At 44.8% G+C, this 20,428-nt stretch overlaps 1 protein-coding gene across 3 annotated transcripts in view; it reads left to right on the plus strand.

Annotated features, from left to right (window-relative positions):
* The first annotated feature begins 9,145 nt into the window (after positions 1 to 9,145).
* Positions 9,146 to 20,428, plus strand: part of IRF2 (interferon regulatory factor 2) — an 84,070-nt gene continuing 72,787 nt past the window's right edge. Inside the window, exon 1 of one of the 3 annotated variants that reach the window (XM_070364395.1) lies at positions 9,146 to 9,333. The gene's annotated coding sequence lies outside the window, so the exon portion shown is untranslated. Of the gene's footprint in view, positions 9,334 to 9,682; positions 9,733 to 20,428 lie in introns of those variants that run through there. The other 2 variants (XM_005903153.3, XM_070364394.1) reach the window with 2 other exon arrangements.

Consider the following 20,428-nt stretch of genomic DNA (forward strand, 5'->3'; position numbering starts at 1 on the left):
GAAAGATAAACATCCTTCCCATCACTGCCTTCAGATGAGCTGTTTTCTCTGCCTTCTGATAATCCTATTGTATGTGGCAATAAAGCAAGCAAAATAGGAACTACGATGACTAAAGCTGAAAGTGCCAGAAAGAGGAAAGGCAAAGAAAGAAAAAAAGGTAACATAAAATTATGGTATTTTTCTTAGAATCCTCATTCATATTTGAGATCTAAAAATTTGAATTTGATTGCTGAGCATCTAAGCATCTAGTAATATTCTTACATCCAAGTGAAATGAAACTTTACAAGTAGGAAAGAGTCTTTAGTTTTTATAGGTTTCTCTTAAGTCAATCTTTTTCAAACAGCATATTTAAAACATGATATGAATCAAAGCAAAAGCTTATTCAAATATTAATAATGATCATGGAATATATCACTTATTAATAGCCATTGATCTGGACACATGGTAATTTATGTTTGGTTTTATATGTTTCTTTGGAGAGTCATTAAAAATGAATATTTTGATAAAATTAAAGACTAGAAGAAACTATATGGCATTTGTAGGAAAAAATTATCTAGACAGATTTAAAAATTCTTATAAGAATGCAGTGTAAGATGTAAGATGTATAAACCAGTGCTTTCCTTTTTGAAGTCCAGGAGAAGAAACTAGCTAAAACAAGTCATTTGCATAAAAATCATAAGCATATCAAGAAATAGTTTTCTGAAATCTATAAAATATATTAACATTTTTACATTAATAAAAGGAAAATCTCTCCTCAAAAATGTTAATTTTTCAACAAAAAAAATCACTCAGTTCTGTTACTCAAAGACAACCACTATTAATGTTTCGATATAGTTCCTTTTTTGCCTTATATATATGAACATCTTTGGGGTAACCTTACTGTAAATATGAAACTTTGTTTTCCTTTTACACTCACTGGAGCATAAATTTCCTACTATTATGTTCAAGTTCATCATAAGCAAAAATACCATTAAGAGTGTATGTGTGGTAAATACTTGTAAGCATTGTGGAAGATGAGAGGGTTAGGGTAGTGTTCCTTTAATTTCTCAATGAGGGAAAAGGCTTGGTCAAAAGTGTCATAAAACATGACATAGGGGCATGGTTAAGGGGTTTTCCCAGGGGCCTCAGTGGTAAAGGATCCACCTGTCAATACAGGAGACACAAGAGACACTGGTTTGATCCCTGGGTCATGAAGATCCCTTGCAGAAGGAAATAGCAACCCACTCCAGTATTCTTGCTTGGACAATTCCATGGACAGAGGAGCCTGGAGGGCTACAGTCCATGGGGTTGCAAAGAGTTGGACATGATAGAGCATGCACACCAGCCACCCAGCCAGTGGTTAAGACTCCACACTTCCAATCCCTGGTTGGGAAACTAAGATCCCATATGCTGTACAGTATGTCCAAAAGATAAAAATAAAACATAAAAAAAACCCCAACATGACATCAACCATACACCTTGTGAAACAAGTGGTCATGATTCTGTTGGTTTTACACCCCTGAAAAGATGAAAAGTTCTTGTCAAGATAGGAACTAAAAACAAGGAAAATATGGAGACAATCTGAGCAAGTCAGTTGAGGATGAACCTAAAGATTGGTCCCTCCTATGGGCTGGCTCTGCCTGGCTACCCAGCAGGAACTCACCCATCTACCCTCCTTCCAGTTTCTGTTCCTTGGTCTGCATATTTCTGTCTCTCCTTCAGTCTTAAAGATCCTCACTCACACTTTGCTGTGTCTTCTTTCTTATCTCCAAGTATAGGAAAATGAAGCTGAACTAACAGCCAGTATTTGAGACTTTGGTCTTTTTTTCCTTTTTTTAAAAAAAAAAAAGCAACAGAAGCTTTTCCCCAAATGAAATCTTCAAAACTTCCTCAAAACTTCAATATGTAAAACAGGAAAGAAAGTGACTTTTTTTTTTGGTTGTCAGGAGATGAAATCCAGTATCCACAGTTGGATACTGAGAAAATATGTGATGGGCTATTTAAACCAATATTTGCTTTCAAATTACACAACATCCAAGGCAAATCGAGAAGTTTTACCTAAAACTTCTGCCAACAAAAATTCAGTTTTTTGATAGTAAAAAAGTTTTTGAAGCTGAAAGTTTTGCTTTTGGACAATAGAAACTCATCTCTATCTCCCTCCCTGTACCCGCCCACCCCTCACCACACACACACACACATATCCTAACTACTCATTACACACAAGGGGTTTCTGATGGAAAAAAAATCCTGAAAATTTTTCGAAGTCAAAAAAGAAAAAATATTCAAAACCATTAAATTTTGGGATGAATATTGATTTTGTGGTGACATAATCTCTGAGAATTATCATTGTTCACTCCAAACAGTCTGAGGAGAATAGTGTGTGCCAGGAATCCACAGTTGAATGTATCTCCTTTTTTTTAAGGAAAGTTTTTATGGGGGTGTGATAAAGAGCATGAAGTAAATATTTGCTTCGCTTGTAGAGATGAAAATCAGAGACAATGTTAAAGGGGAAGAAATACTTTAAAAATACAAAAAGAAAAATGAGATCAAACTGTTTCCAAATATTCTTAATGTGTTGTTTCCTCAACAAATTCATCATGTAATAAACTGAGAGGTCAACAAAAGAACTGTTGCAAATTCTAAGAAATCCACAAATTAAGCAAATCCTTGCATTTCACTGATGTGGGAAATTTATAGTGTGACATTTTAAAACCAAAGAACTCTTCAAAATCTCCCCATTGATCTCACAATAAAATCCATACTCCTTGTTCTGGCCTCTACCTGTGTCCTCAACCTCATTCAGAACTTTTAAGTCACATTTAGCTTCCTTTGGTTTCCAGAATACGCCGGGCCCTTTTGCTTCTCAAGGCCTTTGCCTCCACTCTCTCCCCTGCATCAGCGCTTCATCACATAGTTGGTATCTGTTATATGTTGAAGTGAGTGCCCCTCAAAATTCACGTTGCAGTGCTAACCCCCAGGACCTCAGAGTATCTTTGCAGACGCAATGAATTAAGATGAGATCATACCGAGTATTATTGTTGTTTAGTCGCTAAGTCATGTCCGACTCTTCATGACCCCATGGACTGTAGCCTGCCAGGCTCCTCTGTCCATGGGATTTCCCAGGCAAGAATACTGGAGTGGATTGCCATTTCCTTCTGCAGGGGACTTTTCCAACCCGGGGATCAAACTCACATCTCCTGCACTGGCAGGTGGATTCTTTTATCACTGAGCCACCAGGGAAGCCCATATTGGAGTATGGGGGCCCCTAATCCAGTAAGTTGGTGTTGGACAGGGAGGCCTGGCATGCTGCAGTCCATGGGGTCACAAAGAGTCGGACACGACTGAGCGAGTAAACTGAACTGAACGGAATCCGGTAAGACTACTGTTCCTATAAAAACCAGGAAATTTAGATACAGGTGCACATCCAGAGAGAACACCTGAAGATTCAGGCAGAGATGGAGTGATGCTTCCACAAGCAAAAGAATGCCTAGGATTGCTGGCGAACCACCAGAAGCTAGGAGGGAGCAAGGAACACATCCTTCCCTCTCAACCCTCAGAAGGAACCAATCCCACGGACACCTCGGTCCTGGACATATAGCTTCCAGAACTGTGAGACAGTACACTCCTGTTATTTCAGCCACCTGGTTTGTGGTACCCCAGGAAATGAATGGGCCCCCTAGTATTTTCTGTCAAAGGTCTTACTTGTTTCTCTCAGCACACGGATACAAATCGGTAACTATCTGATTGGTCTGGTTATGTTGACATCATCCCCATTAGAAGGTAAGCTCTGGGAGAGCAGGGCTTCCTTTTATTCTTTCCCAGAACACAGCTAGGAAACGTCTTGGAGGTGCATGCAAGGTGAAGGAGGCAACATCAAGAGCTGTATGTATGAAATGTCATGCAGCTTTTGGATGTAGTGGAGATGAAACTTTTTGAGGAAGTAAGACTATTTATACTCTTTGTCCTTTGTTTCATGACACTCTTGGTCAAGGGACTAAGATACCACATGCCTCACAGGGCCAAAAAAAAAAAAACATAAAAAAGAGGCAATATTGTAACAAATTCAATAAGGACTTTAAAAATGATCCACATAGAAAAAATCTTAAAAAAATTTTTTTAATATTAAAAAAAGAAAGAGAAACAGAGATATCAGATCCCAAGGAACCAGAAAGATTCTGATTGGCAAACTTTCTGATTGGCAAATTTCCAAACATTTTCAAATAGAATAAGGTATATTATTCAAAGTGTTCAGAAGCTGGGGGAGAAAGAGAACAGACTGAATATCATCAAGGCTCACATGCTGGCGAGAGAGGAGCGTACAAAGTGGTGGAAGCTGTAACAGATGATTCTTCAAAAACTCAGATTCAGTGAATTTTGTGGTTTGCTGAATTTATGTTACAGACTGGAAATTTATTTCTTGTTTGAAATAATTGCTTTTTATTATTTTTTTTCTGGTTCCTTGGGATCTGATATCTCTTTCTCTTTTTTTAATATTAAAAAAATTTTTAAGATTTTTTTTTAATGTGGGCCATTTTTAAAGTCCTTATTGAATTTGTTACAATATTGCCTCTTTTTTATGTTTTGTTTTTTTTGGCCCTGTGAGGCATGTGGTATTTTAGTCCCTTGACCAGGGATTGAACCCACGCTCCCTGCATTGGGAGGCAAAGTTTTAACCACTGGACCACCAGGGAAGTCTCTGAAATAGTTTTTTTTTTTTTTGAAATAGTTTTAATTCTTGAAACTATTACAGAAATTGTTCCTAATCCCTTCTGACTTTAAAAGCACTACTTTGCAGTTTATCACCTTAGAGACATAATGAATATTTCAAAGCCATTTGGGATAAGACAGAGAAATGATAGAAAAAAAATTATGAAGTTTTTGAAGCTGAAAGCTTTGCTTTTGGACAACAGAAACTCATCTCTATCTCTCTCCCTGTACCAGCCCACCCCCCCCACCACACACACACACATCCTGGCACATTTAAAGAGTATTTCTTCCCTTATTTCACCAGAGGAACAGGACAAAATTAATATTTATTACTAAGGATTGGGCAATATATTACTCAATTGAAATTCATGATTTTCAGAGAATAATTGCAACAAATTTCAGAGTTTCTAGTAAAATGGAAAAAAACCCACTACGTGAGGTAATACAGTAGTCAAGAACTTTTCCAGTTTAATGCCTATGATCCTTGAACTTAGATGGCTTTTTCAACATCTTTGCAGTTCTACTGTTTCAACTAAAATCTACCATGGCTGTATTGTTTATTCAACATGGAATTCACAATGATATTCTTTGCAGTGCAGAACTATAATCTATGGCTTTGTATTGGGCAACTGCTCTGGCAAGTGCAGAACACTCATTTTCCATGAGTTTATAACCTCTGCTGAATTCTATCAGCATGCAAAAGAGTCTTGGGGGCCAGGACAAAAGTGGTACTAGGGATACTGTGGGAAAAATTAGGGGATCAACTGACAGAGTTATGGGGGGGTGCTGATTTAATCACAGCTCTAAGTACTTAGCCCTCTAGTTAGCATGCCATCATAGCCTATAGTTGTAACTTTAACGTCCAGTTCTAAAGACTGTGATAATAGCTGGAGGTGATGTCCGGGCCATTACTAGGATGATACAATGGAAATTAACATTCCAATTTACTAGACTGTAACAAAACTTATTGGATGGCAGAGATTTTAATTTGTTATGTTCACAAGAAGAGTTCTTGGGCACTCAATAAATGTTCGTTACTTAAATGATTATTTTACCAAATTAGTCTCATTTATTAGAACAAATAAATTAACCTATTTGAGAAAGGTTAACCTTGACTGTATCTTTAAGTTTCATTCATGGAAAGATCGATTGCTGTATGGACAAGTCATCATTGTCCTTTCTCGACTCCCTTGAAATGAGTACTGATGCATCCAGACAGATGATCTTCAGTTCAGTTCAGTTCAGTCGCTCAGTCGTGTCCAACTCTTTGCGACCCCATGAATCGCAGCACGCCAGGCCTCCCTGTCCATCACCAACTCCCGGAGTTCACCCAGACTCACGTCCATCGAGTCAGTGATGCCATCCAGCCATCTCATCCTCTGGCGTCCCCTTCTCCCCCTGCCCCCAATCCCTCCCAGCATCAGAGTCTTTTCCAATGAGTCAACTCTTCGCATCAGGTGGCCAAAGTACTGGAGTTTCAGCTTTAGCATCATTCCTTCCAAAGAAATCCCAGGGCTGATCTTCAGAATGGACTGGTTGGATCTCCTTGCAGTCCAAGGGACTCTCAAGAGTCTTTCCAACACCACAGTTCAAAGCATCAATTCTTCGGCGCTCAGCTTTCTTCACAGTCCAACTCTCACACCCATACATGACCACGGGAAAAACCATAGCCTTGACTAGACGGACCTTTGTTGGCAAAGTAATGTCTCTGCTCTTCAATATGCTATGTAGGTTGGTCATAACTTTTCTTCCAAGGAGTAAGCATCTTTTAATTTCATGGGCCTGGAAATTAGAAATGCTACCCACGTCCCAGGAAGTTCCATGAACTCAGGAAAGATGGGAGTTGGTGATGCTTCCCCGTTTCCTGCTGGTTAATGAAGTAACAAATACAAGTTGGTTGGGGAGAGTGTTATGAGTTTAGTTGGGACATAAATAATTTGTTGTACCCAAGGAACATCTAGAAGGTAAATGTATCCAGAGCTCAGAAGGTATGGATTTTGGAGTTTTCACCAAATAGTGATATCTAAAGCTTTGGGTGTAGGTGAGAGCACTCCAAGAAAAAGCATGTAGAATGAGAGAACAGGAGGGGCGAGGCTAGACTGTCTCAGCACACCATAATTTAGGGGGCTGGCAGCAGAGGAGGAACCAGCAAAGCAATATAACAGGACAGAAGGATGTCACATAGGCATCAGGCCGTATTATGGCGATTATTAAATGATGCAGAGATGCTGAACAAAAATGTTCTTTACAAAAATTACTAAAAGGACATACATGAAAATATCTTCAGGTCTATTCCTTATTGGTAAAATTGCAGGTGTCATAGTCTTCCTTCAACTTTTCTGTATTCTACACAACAAATATCAATTACATTTCTATTAAAAATACTCTGATAAAGTCTACAATATTTTCTGAGAACCAAGGGCAAACGACTATTAGTTCCTAAGTAGCTGAGAGCCTCTGTGCTGGGCACTACACAGAGGATAAAATGCCGAACAAGAGGATGGCTCTGTTGTTTTACAAAAAGGAATGGAAGCTGGTTTGACAAGGGAGTGGTGTGGGGCACAGTAGCAGGAGATGAGGCTGGAAAAGAGGTCTAATGTCAGATTATAACGGGCTTTTTATGTCTTGAAAATAATATGGACTTTATTCTGAGGGCCGTGGAGAAATTTTTGAGGGGCGGGGTTAGGACTGGAATTGTGCTTCACCTGAAGTTGATTTTCTGCTTAACCTGGATGTTAACCCAGATGAGTTCGAGTTCGAGCCAGAAGCCTAGTCCCCAGGCCACTGCCATAACTCAGTGAAGCTATGCAGAGGGGTGGGAGAGGGGGTGGGGTCAGAGATATTTGGGATCAGTATCAACAGGTCCATATGATGGGTGGTGTGTTGGGAGGAAGGAAAACATTAAGGACCACGGGGTTTCTTACTTGGGGTCCACGGGGTGGGTAAAGACTGACAAAAATTCTGCAGAGTTTGTATATAGTTACTCTAATCATCTATCACAGTCATTGCTTTATGAAATAAGAAAGTGAGTGACTGTAGCAAATAGTATTCTATCAGAGGGGATAAAAAGTAACAGAATATGGCAGATCTATTTCTGGGACCACAGCCACAAAGCAGAATCCTAAACCCGCCCCTCTCCTCACCACACGTGCATACGTAGATACTTTTACCCGTCTGTAAAGCTCAATACTTCTGTGAAAGAGGACTGCTGGAGCTATGTTTTTAGGTTAAGTGTTTACACATACGTAGCTATGGCCTCCTAGGAATGGACTTCCTGTGTGAGGGGAGAGAGATTTGGGAGAAGGCCAATGAAAAGGCATGTGGGGGAAGGAACAGGTATAACGAGGTCAGAATCTCTATTTTACAGCAAGGGACCCCAAAGTGACAGGTCCCAAGTGAACTGTGTTAGTCTGAGCTAACACCCTTTGAAGGGAACTGGTGCAGCACTCTTGCATTCTCTAAATCATCCCCATTTCAGGGCATTGAGGACTGAGGCCTTAGGTTAAGCAACTTGACTGGGGAATGCCAGGTAGTAAGTTAAAGAGGCCAAATAGGAACCTGGCTGGAAGTACTCCAGTATAAACTTGTCTCCTGGTCCAGCCACAGTGAGACATCTTTCAGGAAAATCCGCTCTTACCCTTGCCCATCTTAGCTGCAGGCAGGGAACTTCTAGGGGAGGGCCTTCCTTATCGCCCCCAGACAGGGTCCCAGACGACAGCAGCCCCTCAAATGGTTACACCCTCAGCTACTGATAAGGGTTTAAATAAGGTTAAGGACGCGTCGCTTGGCCCAGGTAGTGCACTAGTATCTAAGTAATGCTGTCTTGTCAGTTCATTGCTCTTTGTGTTCCTTGGAAGTGGGCAGTGTTACAAAGTGAAGTTTTACTCACTCGGAAAACAGGCTGTAAACACCTGCCCCACCGACGGGATGGCAAGAGCGTTGCTTCCACGAGCCGCCAGCCTCCTCCCTCCTTTCCGACCTTCGGGTCGCCCTTTAGGATGGGGAGTCGGTAGGGTACCTGCTTTCCCCGCCTGCCGCCAACCAGCTGACGCCTGGAGCCCAGGCTGGCGCCCCCGGAGCCCCCCGCCCCCGGACCCCCCGGCTCGAGTGGTTTGAACGCCCGGGTGCGCGGGCAGCACACTCACGAGCAGCCGCTTGTTGCTCCCGCGGCCGCGACGTGGGGAAGTGAAAATGAAATTGACTTTTCTGAGAAATTATGAAAGCGGCGCTGCCCGCCAATGAACGGCGGCGGCGGCGAACTTCCGCACCTCCTGGCCGGGCGGCTCGCGGCCTCCCCCCGCCTGCACCTCCCGGTTGCACAAGCTTGAAACAAACACTGGGGAGGAAGGGCGGAGGGAGGAGGGCGGAGCGGGGTGGGGGGGGGGCGGGGGGAGCGCGGAGGGCGGGCGGGAGCGAGCCAGGCTCCGGGAGGGCGGGGGGCGGGGGGATTTCCAGCCTCGGCGCTTCGCAGTTTCCTCTCCTTGTTTTGCTTTCGATCTGGACTGTTCTCAGGCAAGCCGGGGAGTAACTTTTAGTTTTGCTCCTGCGATTATTCAACTGACGGGCTTTCATTTCCATTTCACACACCTTAGCAACACTTAAGCCTTGCGGAATTGTATTGGTAGCGTGAAAAAAGCACACTGAGAGGTAACATTTTTTTCAAATAATAGTCGGGACTGTGCGTGTGTGTTTTTCTCGAGGGCATGTTTAGGACTGGAGGGGATGTGTGTATGTATGTGTGTGTGTGCGTGCGCGCGCGTCCTGATGGTTTGACACGATGTTTTGCAGACGGAAAATGCTGAGGTTCATAAATATTAATACTGATTTTTGGAGGAACAGTCGGCGCTGTTATGGATCATCTGGTTTTAGGGGAAGCAGGTTCGGTTGCTGCTGCTGCTGCTGCTGCTGCTGCTGCTGAGGCTGCAAGGAGGAGGAGGAGGAGGAGGAGGAGGAGGTTGGTGGAGGTTTAATTTCACTTTTGGATTTGCAGATGCGGAGAGCTGGCTCCATGGACACAGACCTGCTCTGTGCGATCCTGCGCCCCAGGTGGTGTTTGTGGGGGAGCAGGTCCGCTGGAGTCGGGCCTCCTTTTAAAAACAACATGATCGCGTGCATGTGTGTGCGTGTGTGTGTGTGTATGTGTGTTTACAGATGCCGGCGCCACCGGATCCGAAGGACGGGAGCGGGTCGTTCTCTTCGCCCGGCGGCGGCGCCTCTCTCCAGGCAGCCTGTGGCGTAAATAGGCAGGAACCCGCCGTTCGCCCGCAGCCTGCGCCCCGCGCCCGGGCCGGGAGAGGCGCCTCCCGCCGCGGCCGAAGGAAACTTGATGGGGCGCCGGGGGCGGTCCCCGGGGCTCGCCCACCCTCGGGGCTCGGGGAAGGGTCGCGGGCATCGGGTGCCAGCGGCCGGGGGCCGGGCGGGCGGGCTCCGATCGGGGCTGCGCGCGGGGCCTGGCCGGCGCGCCCGGCTTCCTGGGGGCTGGGCCGCTGCCGCCACCGCCCGGGAGGGACGCGGCGTCCTCCTTCCCGCCGGCCAGTGTCTGGCCTGGCCCTGGGGCTTTGTCGCTGCACTTGTCCCCGCGCGGGGCTGGAGGTGGTGGGGCTCGGGCGGCGAGTCCCGGGAGGGGTCAGCGGTCCGGGCCGCGGCCTAGCGCCGGGCGCCTCCGGGTCCCCGCGGGCGCCCCCCGGGCCGGCCTCGCGCGCTCGGCCTGACCCGCCTCGGCTACGGAGCGGGCAAGGTGGGGGCGGGGAGCCTCTGGGGACCGAGCGGCGCCCCGCTGGCAGGCCCGGGGCTGGGGGTGCCGGCGTCCCCTGGGGGTTCCGGGGCGCGGGCGGCGGCGGGGTGGGGACGCGAGTGCCCGCCCCGCGCCCTCCGACCCCGCTCGGGGCGCAGAGTGGCATTCGCCAGCCGGCCGAACGTGGTTGGTGCAAAGCCGTGGCCGCCACTTCCTTTCCGCCTCGCGGGCCGGGCTCGCCCACCAAGCGATGCCCGCCGCGGCCCATCGTGGCGCCCGGCCGCTCGCTGTGCCAGGGAGCCGGCTCTGAGAGGGCTCGGGCAGTCTTTTGCAAGTTGGAAGGGTTTCAGGACGCAGCTCACCTCCCCCCACTTCCCCCCCAGGACGCACCGGCATCTCAGTTTGGGCCCCAGGTGTGGCTGCGTGGGGCTGCGCCCTCACCCCCTTACCCCTTTAGAGGGGAAGAAGCGGAAAGGAGGCAGGCAGCCTGAGCCGGGCGCATAAACAGCCTTCCGGGCACCTGGCGAGGCGCCGAGGTCAGCCGGTGTCGGCGGGACCCCTGGTCATCGCTGTAAATGTGACCCTTGGCACTGGCAGTGGAGGTGGCCACGTACTGGCGGCGTGGTTTTCGGTCGTCTTTGCCACTAAAGGATAGTGTTTGGAACTTGGGGACATTTTCCCCGCTTCCTCCCTCTCCTGCCTCCTCCCTCCAGTGTGGGCAACGGTAATGCGCCCGGTCCTCTGTTCAGAAGAGTGCTGGCATCTTCCCTCTGCCACCGGCCTCCCCGTCGCTGTGACTCGGTCTGCTTTTGATGAATGGCGAGGGAGGGTGGAGGAGAGTTATATTTCCTGTTGTGGATTTTCAGGAATCACCAAAGTTGCTGTCAAGCCTGCATTCGTTTATGAGTTTTCAGACCGACTGCAGATAACATTGAGGAGTCAGCAGCGTGCGCTTTGCTTTTTGGTGCTTAAGGGCAGGTACAGAGAAGGGCCTGGCGACAATCTGGAAGGGAAGGTAGATGGTCTTGACGTTAGACAGATGCAAGCTCCTTGCCACGACCTGGAAGGTGACCCCATTCATGCACCCGCACTCAGGATTTTCTCTCCCCACCCCATCACTCCTTTTTCGGAGAGGGAAAGGACAAAATCCTGAAAAAAACTTGTGTTTTCTAAGAAAACTTCAGTAGCTGGAATATTGAGGACTTCATTTGGTATTTTTTAATACCTTGAAAAATGTATTGATTGATGGGGCAAAGTCCAGAATTTCACTATAATTAGTGAATGGTTATAATTTATAACAGCCTGTTGTGTTAAGAAGTTAGATTTTGGCCTCCTGGATCCAAGTTCTTGTCTATTCTGATTTGTAACTGCTTCTTAATATTAAACATCTACATTTTTCATTCTCAATGAGTTGGGTTTTTTTTCTTTTGTCCTTCAAAAGTTAGAGATAATTCTGCACACTTCAGACTTACTTACCTGTTAAAGTGTCATGATAATCCAAAGTAAGGGTTTGTGGCTAAATTGGAGACGGATTATGGTGAACCGAAGTCCTGACAGCTCCATGAACCATGACCCAGTCTCTCTCTTCCTCTGCTTTCCCGTATCCTTTATTAGGCAAATATTCAGTATACCAAAGCTAGTTCAAGATGTTTGAACTTAGTAGTGGAAACTTTAAAACTTTGGGCATTTAACATTGGGGAGTTTGATCTGCATCAATTTTCTCATGTCTCCAAGGACACTGTTCTTTTATTCTTGGTGTCATGGCATATAAGCTTCGTTGTTTTTAGAGCACTTTGATGAAACTTTCCTTTTGATACCGAACAGACCAGTGAACTCTAAATGGGATATCTGGGATGTGGTTCTGTTACGTGCTTCATACCAGAAAAAGGCTTAATGCAGATAAGGGACTTTATTCATTTAATAAGTATTCATAGAACATTCACTATGCCCCCGACACTGTGCTGGGTTCTGGGGCTTTGACTGAGATCAGGAAGGGAGTTTCTTTACCTTTTGGGGAAATTGCATTCTAGTGAGTGAGCTGACAATGCCTAGCCAAAAAATAAATACAGTAATTACCTTTAGGGGTGAGTTCTATGAAAGGTGATATCAATATCTGATAGGGTTGCTTTTGGGAACAAATGAGATACTGTTTTGAAAGAAGGTTGCGTAAGTTACAGCAGTCTACAAGTGCCTAAGGCATTCACCTTCAGAATTCTATCAGGTTCTCCTTAACTTCCCACTCCAGTATTCTTGCCTGGACAATCCCCTGGACAGAGGAACCTGGGGGGCTACAGTCCATAGAGTTGCAAAGAGTCGTATGGGACTGACCGACTAACCACGCGTGCATTCTTAACTTTAAAATCAGGGAATCATGACTGTGGATTAAACACTGACTTTCCTTTAGAGAATTTTCAGCAAGAAGTGATTTTACTTGTTCTGAGAGAATATAGAGAATGGTAAGGAATTAAATACAGAATAACTATTTTATATAGAGCATTAAAATCTTTAACAAGACATCTGATATTGTTAGTAAGTGTTTTTCTGTCAAAAGTTAGATGGTGTCCATGGAGACCAAATGATATAGAAATAAAAATGATTGGACCAGTGTATTTTCCCTCCTTATATCAAGAAAAATCCTTTCCAAGCTCATTGTGTTTTAGTGTGAATTTTCTTCCTCGTTGCTGAAGACTCTTCATTATCTGTTACAATGGATATGCTCTTAACTGATTTTACTTTTTGCTATAACATCTTTATTATTTTTGGCCATACCATGGGGCATGTGGGATCATAGTTTCCCAAGCAGGGATGGAACCGAACCCCCTGCAGTGGAAGCTCAGAGTCCTAACCACTGCTCCACTAGGGGAGTCCCACTATGACATCCTTAAAGCGAGTCAGTTAACTTGCATTTATTGGATGCTTACTATGTACCTAACACTATCTATGTGAAAATGATATGTGACAGCGTATGTGAAAATAAATGTAATAGATAGTATATGTTTATAATAGATATAAAATACTTAAAGGAGTATATATAAATAACATACATTGCTGGGAAATGTCCATTATTCTTAGCAATAAAGCCAGTTCTTCTTTTGGTCTGTGTGGGACACATGTTCCTTTGAGCACAGGGGTTGGAAGTTAGGGCCTCTGTCCCTGTTCACCCCATTCGTGCCCTACTTTTGGCCTGAGTGTGATCAATATTTGGCTATAATTTATGCCCAAGGCAGGGTCAAGCAGTGGCCCTCATAGTGGGGGTGGCTGGTGAGAAAGGGAGTGATGAGATTTGATTAAATCTTGATTTTTTTTTTTTCCAGCAAAGAATGGTAACTTATCTATAGGATCCAGATTTAAACCCAAAGCCAATATTTTATATAAAATACCAAAGGCAATACACAGGCAGGAAATCAAGTCTGCAGGTACCTGAGGCTGGGTGGTGACCCCTCCAGAAGACCCATAGTCACCAGCAGTTTTTCCTCCAAAGATGCTTTTAAAATGATTTCCCATCTTAACAGCTCCATCTTTTGACAAACAGCCTCTGAAACAGATTGTGTTTAGTTAGGAAGACTTTATGGGCCTGTTTTTATTCCTCAGAGGCACACTGCAGTTAGAAATCATGGTTGACCTGAGAACCAGCATCAGCAAATCTAGATGATCCAGTTCCAGCCCGAAGCAGAGAAACTCGATGTTGGAGGCAGCTTGGGCAGCCATTCCTTAGGTACACTGTTAGTCCTGTTGGACCTTCTGAGGTTCTGAAACCAGCTGCTATCTTCCTCTGCCCCCCATCAGTAACTTTTGAGTTCTGCTGGGGGTCCAGGGACCCCAGGATATGAACCATTGCAGTAACCGAGGGGATTATTTTGTTAAATGAATGCAAACGTTGGGTCCTTATTTCATTTGCTTATTAAATATCTGTTGACAGCCAACATGTCCAAGGCCCTGGATAGTGGAAGGTGCATGGACTCAAAGAGCCCAGAGGCCTGGTGTTGACTTTCAGCTCTTTTGTTAACTCTTCACTCACTTCTTCTTTCTGGACCTTAGTTTTCTCATCTGTAAAATGGGGTTCTATCATCTTTGGTAGTATCATCTTTGAGGGATGGGACTTATGTGTATCAGAATCATGGAGAGGAAGAGGCTTTTAGAAACCACCCAGACCTTCAGATTTGAGACTGAAGCCCTTTCCTCTCCTTGTCTCTCCCTTTTTGAGAATCCCTCCCCCCACCCCTGAGTAGCCCTCTGACATTGACCAGGGTGTCCTGGATCCCTATCCCTCAGGTATGTGGGCCAGAGCAAAGGCAGAGAACCACTGAATCAAGGGTCTCTTCTCAGGGCCGAATCTCTTTTTTTTTTTCATTGGCTCCCAGGTCAGGCTATGCAGGACAGCAAGCAGATGGAACTTGTTAGCCACCTTTTAGGCAGCTCTTTGAATAGGTACTCTATGGTCCCTTCCCCATTGACTCTGGCCACATTGACCTTGCTTGTCATACAGAAATGGGATCTGTAGTACGGTTGTGATATTTTGAATTTTCTGCTCTGAACAAGCCCAGGAGGATTGTGTTTCATGAGTCTGTCTCTCTCTAGGAAGGTCACAGAGTCATGGGTTTGTTTGTTGTTTGTTTCTGTTTTGGCTTATATTCCCCTTTATCGGTTTAGTATTCAGCTTTAATAAGTAGGAAAGAACACGAGTCAAGCAAAAAACAGCTCTGTGTGTCCCATGCCCTGTGCGCACACCTTGTAGCCCCACACTTAAGAGACGAGAAGGCTGTGTTCTTTCTGGTGCTAAGCATTTTTATCTCGGGGGCAAGGCCAATTTAGTTCAACAAAATACCTTGCTTTAGAATTCTGCGTGATAAAAGCTGGTCCAGTTTTGATTAAGCATTTTTGAGAGTTAAGCAGTTGCTCTGTCAGTTTCATGAATAATTTCTTTTCCAGCATCCTTAGCAATCTGTTGCCGTCTGTAAGAGCATTTGATACACACCTAATGTGATCAAAGGAAAGACAGCTTCCCATTTCATCTATTCTTTTTGAGCTTGCAGATGTCAGGATTTTGTAGGAGCCAAAGAAATACCTTCTAAATAGAAGACGCGCTCCTGGCCCCATGAGCTTAGAATCCAGCGGACTTTCCCCTGACATGAGGTTGATGTTTTGAATGAGGAGAAGCTACATACGTGTTTCAAGTCATATCTAAGGTGTTACTTTTGAAGAGCTTTTTCTGTGCTCCTTACCCTAAAATGATTGAAGGTGATGAGAACAAGGACAGTGATGGACGAGAGCGTCCTGGCACCTGATTAGGGTGTCAGTGGGTGTGGGGGGTGGTAGAGTGTGAGTGGGGAACGTGACAGTCGAGGGAATGAGGTGATGAGAAAAGAGACGAAGGTGTGGAGTAGAATATTGCCTCTTGAATTGCTGAGTGAGAGAGACTGAAAAGGGAGTCAGACAGGTAGACTTTGTGTCTGCCACAAATGTCATTGAGACGTTTTGCAAGTAAAGAGTCAAGCTGGTAGTTAATTGATAGTAAATGCAGAACAAGTTGAAATGCTAGAGGACCCTCCACTTCTAACTTTGGAGATTGGCTTTTTTTTTTTTTTTCCCCTGGGGGATCAAATTACTAGGTATGGCCAACTTTAGACAAGTAAACAGGAGGCTGTGAGTGGTCACCCTTTGGGCATGGTTGAAACCACGTCAGAGGTGGTATTGGAGCCAGAGAGGATGGAGGAATTGGTGGCCTGACCTGAGGCCTTAAGACTCAAACTCAGTTACCTTTAGAGGCAACCACAGCCACCTCGAAGAAGATACATGTTGATGAAATGGATCAGCAATACTGTCATAGCCCTTAAGCTGTCCCCTCCCCCATGCTCGTCTTCCTTGCTGCTCTTTTATTTTTTCCAGGTTGTAGGAGGTAAGTAGGGAGTCCAGGAAAGAGAATCGGCACAGGGTTAAGACTGAGCTATGATACCATCGCTGGTACTGTGGGCACTGTAGTTTGGAAACTAAGCACTTGGTACTGTAGCTGGGGTATTGTACTTTGAAATAAACTTTATGGAATACAGTTAGGTGGTGTACACTTAATGTCTTAAAAATGTTGAACTCTCTGTTCCAGTAATCCCACTTCTAGGAACCTACAGATGTGAAGTAACCAGAAGCAGAACAAAGATTTATGTACAGGGATGTTTACTGTTCGCTTCTGTTGTAGTGAGAACTCGGAAACACCCTAAATCCCCAACAATAGGAGTACATTTAAATGCGTTACAGTGTACCAGGCCCTGAGTACAGATAGCTGATAAAATTCATGCTTTTGCATTTAATGATGGGAAGGTATTTGGGGTGTATGTTGAATGGAGAAAAAGAGGATTTTCAACTGTGACCTTAATTTTATTTTTAAAACGTGTGTGTATATACATCATTAAAAAAAAAAATGGAAGGAAACATTTGGATGGTGTGCTTATGGATGTTTGGCTTTCTCCCCCAAATTTAATACAACAACACAATTACTCTTACAACCAGAAAAATATACTCAAGACGACTCTGAAGTGTCCCCTCAAACCTCACCTCTGGTAAATGTGGATGAGGACAAGTAAATCGGATGTTGCTAAGGAGGGTGTTGTTCATGAGCTTGGCCATTCCCAGCCCCTCTCTGCCTTGATGTACAGAGCCAGGCTGTAGAATCAGAGCTTTCCCAGCCAGTGAGTGCCTAGATATGCCCTTGTCCTGATTCAGCTCTTACGGCTTCAAGATACCGAGATTGATGGTTCCTTTGGGAGGTTGGGACACATTGTTTTATCAGCAACTGTGGAGGGTCTGAGATGTTACCCGCTTCACAGATATGTCCGCTGTGTATATGACAGAAGCACCTGATGGGGGTAGGAGGCAAGAGTTCTTTCTTGATCTTTACAACCAGGTCAGCAGCCAGAGAGATGCTACGGTGTTGGCCTCCCATACCTAGACCTTGAAGTGATACCATTGAAAACAGATGAAACCTGGGTGTGGATTACCTTCCATAGACGACATCAGAATGACCATCCCTCTCCGCTGCCAATGGTCCGGGGTGGGGGGGAGGCGTGTGGGTAGAGAGAGAGATTGTGTGCATGCTCAGTCACTCAGTCATGTCTGACTCTTTGCGACCCCATGGATTGTAGCCCACCAGGCTTCCCTGTCCATGGGATTTCCCAGCCAAGGATAACTGGAGGGGGTTACCGTTTCCTATTCCACGGAAACTTCCTCTGCTCCTTTCCTCTTCTGAGTTAACGTCCTCACCTTTTGGAACGTAAGGCTCTTACCAACTACAGGTGTCCGTGAGGTCATGGCTTTGCCCCTTTTGAAATGTACATGCTTAGAGAGGTAGGGCCTCCTGAGACCCTGCGAACTTCACCCAGGAACCTAGTCAAGGCTGTAACCATTTGGCCCTCTTGAGAAGAAGATTAGAGAAGTTTGATTATCCTTCTGGAGCAGAGCAGTTAGTTTAGACAAATGGCTCCAGAGCCAATTCCTGTGGTAGGTGAAGAGTAAAACGTTTTGAGGGGAAGTGAATGCAACCTGCCCTGTCTTATATACACTGTCTTTATACCTTGTTGGTTCCTGTATCACAGGTGGCTTGGCTGTTTCACAGGAGCCCTGAAATCCTGGAGGTTTTATTTTCCCCACATAGCAAACTTTACACATCCCCATGGGATTCTCCATGGGGAGACTCTAAATGGGATTGAGACTCTGTGTGTCTCAATCGGAGTGTGATTGAGACTTTCTGACTTTCATAACTGAAGAAGCCTCCAAATCTGGAATTTGTGTCTGGAAAAAATTTTTAGAATAGTTTTGATTCCTTTATAGACATGGGAGAGGTTTTTCTGGATGTGTTATGAAACTGGGGTTGGGTGTAACCATTAGGAGTTTAGAGGCAGAATGCCAAAGCACAGCTGAGAAAAAAGAATATTGATTAGGACAACACTATCCAATACAAATAGAATGTGAGCCACATGTGTAATTTTTAATGTTCTAGTAGCCACATTAGAAAAGTAAAAAGAAGCGCATGCTCAGACACTCAGTCATATCCGACTCTTTGGGACCCCACGAACTACAGCCCACCAGGCTTCTCTGGCCGTGGAATTTTCCCAGCAAGAATACTGGAGTGGGTTGTCATTTCCTCCTCCAGGGGATCGTCTCAATCCAAGGATTGAACCTGTGTCTCCTGCATCTTCTGCATTTTCAGGCAGGTTCTTTATCACTGATCCACCTGGGAAGCCCCAAAAGAAGCAGGTGAAGTTAATTTTAATGCTCTCTTATTTAGTCCAGTGTGTCCAGAATATTATCCTTTCAACATGTAATTAACATAAAACTATTAATGAGATCATTTGCTTACTTTTTTTTCATGCTGACTGCAAAATCCACTGTATCTTTTGTACCTTCAGCACATCTTAATTCAGTCTGGTCACATTTCAAGCGTGCAGCGGGCAGCGGCCATATGGCTGGTGTCTACCATATTGGACGGTGTAGGACTAGGAAATGAAGCAAGTTGTGAAGAGAAATATAGGGAAACGTTGTAATACAGCGACTCAATCTAAAAGAACCAGGAAAAAAAAAAGCAGAGTTAGAGTATTCATTTGGTTATAACTGCGTCTCCCTGTGGGTCCCCCGCCAACCCTACCCCCTCTCATCAGCTTAAAATAATAAGATGCTCTGAAACTCTTCAGAAGCAACACACTGTGGGTGCCATTCCTTTGGCCATAGTCCCAAACACCTTGAATATTTCCCACCCTTTTGAAGTGCTGTGAAAAGTGTCGATTCCCTGGATTTTCCCGTTTGCATCACCTCCCCGACCAGGTTTTCTGAGACCTGGGATCGTGTCGTATTTCCTTGCATTCCCTACCCGTGCTTGATATGCAGTAAGCACTGGGTAAATATTTGTTGATTTGATTTTCAGCCCGAGAGCGAAGGTTAGCTCCGAAGCCTGGATTCCAGCTCAAGATGGATGGGCCAGATCTCTCTTGTGTTACAAACCCAGTGGTGTATGTACGGAGCACGGAAACCCTGGGATTTGTCACTTTGCGTTAGCAGTTATCACTTTGTATTAAGGAGTTCAATATCCAGAAGGTGGAAAAAATGGTCTGGTTTTCTCCTTTGGACCAAGGCCTTTACAGAAATCTTATCACTCGATTCCTTTGACATTTATGTTCCAATGCTGATAGTAATACCTTCCGGTACATGTAAATAAGCTTTCGTTGCTGAGAAACCAGAGGTATACATTTGGGAGCTGCTACTTTCTTGGTGGGTTAGTTATTAATAATAACTTTTTTATTAACAAACTTTCAGCCCGTAACTTACAGGCAGGGAAGTTCTTTTGAAGTCAAGCCCTGGTATCTTAACAGTTGCTTTCATTTGTACGCTCTGACTGTAATTGTTGGGGAGAAGCAACAGACATAGCCACAGAGCTCAGGCAATTTATTTTCCTGAAGCCTTACCTAAGAACTGCTTAGGTAGCTTTTCTCTGTGAGATTAAATACGACCTTCACTGAATCATGTTAGCAGGGCCAGCAGCTAGAAAAATAAAGACTAAACCAAACCTTCAGCAAAGAAATTCCCAGCTGCTCAGCGGGTCAGAACTTTCTTGATTGCTTTCTTCCAATGAAAACACTGTAGATTAGTTTTAAGTGAATTCTAGTAGGTTTGGGGATTTGCAACTGACAGAAGAACAGGAAAGTATAATCTCACTTTAAAATCATAATCCTGAAGGTAAATCTTGATTGACTCTTTTGGGGGGATGTTGGGATTTTGTTCATATGGGAAAACTTCACTCGTGTGCACTGTTGAGCTGACTTGGAATGTCAAGGTCCTCAGGGATGAGGGGACAGAGAAATGAGATGAGAAGCTGGTGGCCCCAGGGGATGCTCTGGGTTCTTGGGGTGCTCTCGGTGGCCCTGAGGACCGACACGGATGGCACCCCTTTCTTCTCTCTGTTATAGAAGCGAAGTCCAAAGGTCCCAGGAGAGAATGTGGGTGAACTGCTATTTCCCCTTTGGGGTG

The sequence above is a fragment of the Bos mutus genome, chromosome 27 (assembly GCF_027580195.1).
Source record: "Bos mutus isolate GX-2022 chromosome 27, NWIPB_WYAK_1.1, whole genome shotgun sequence".
Lineage (NCBI taxonomy): Eukaryota > Metazoa > Chordata > Mammalia > Artiodactyla > Bovidae > Bos > Bos mutus.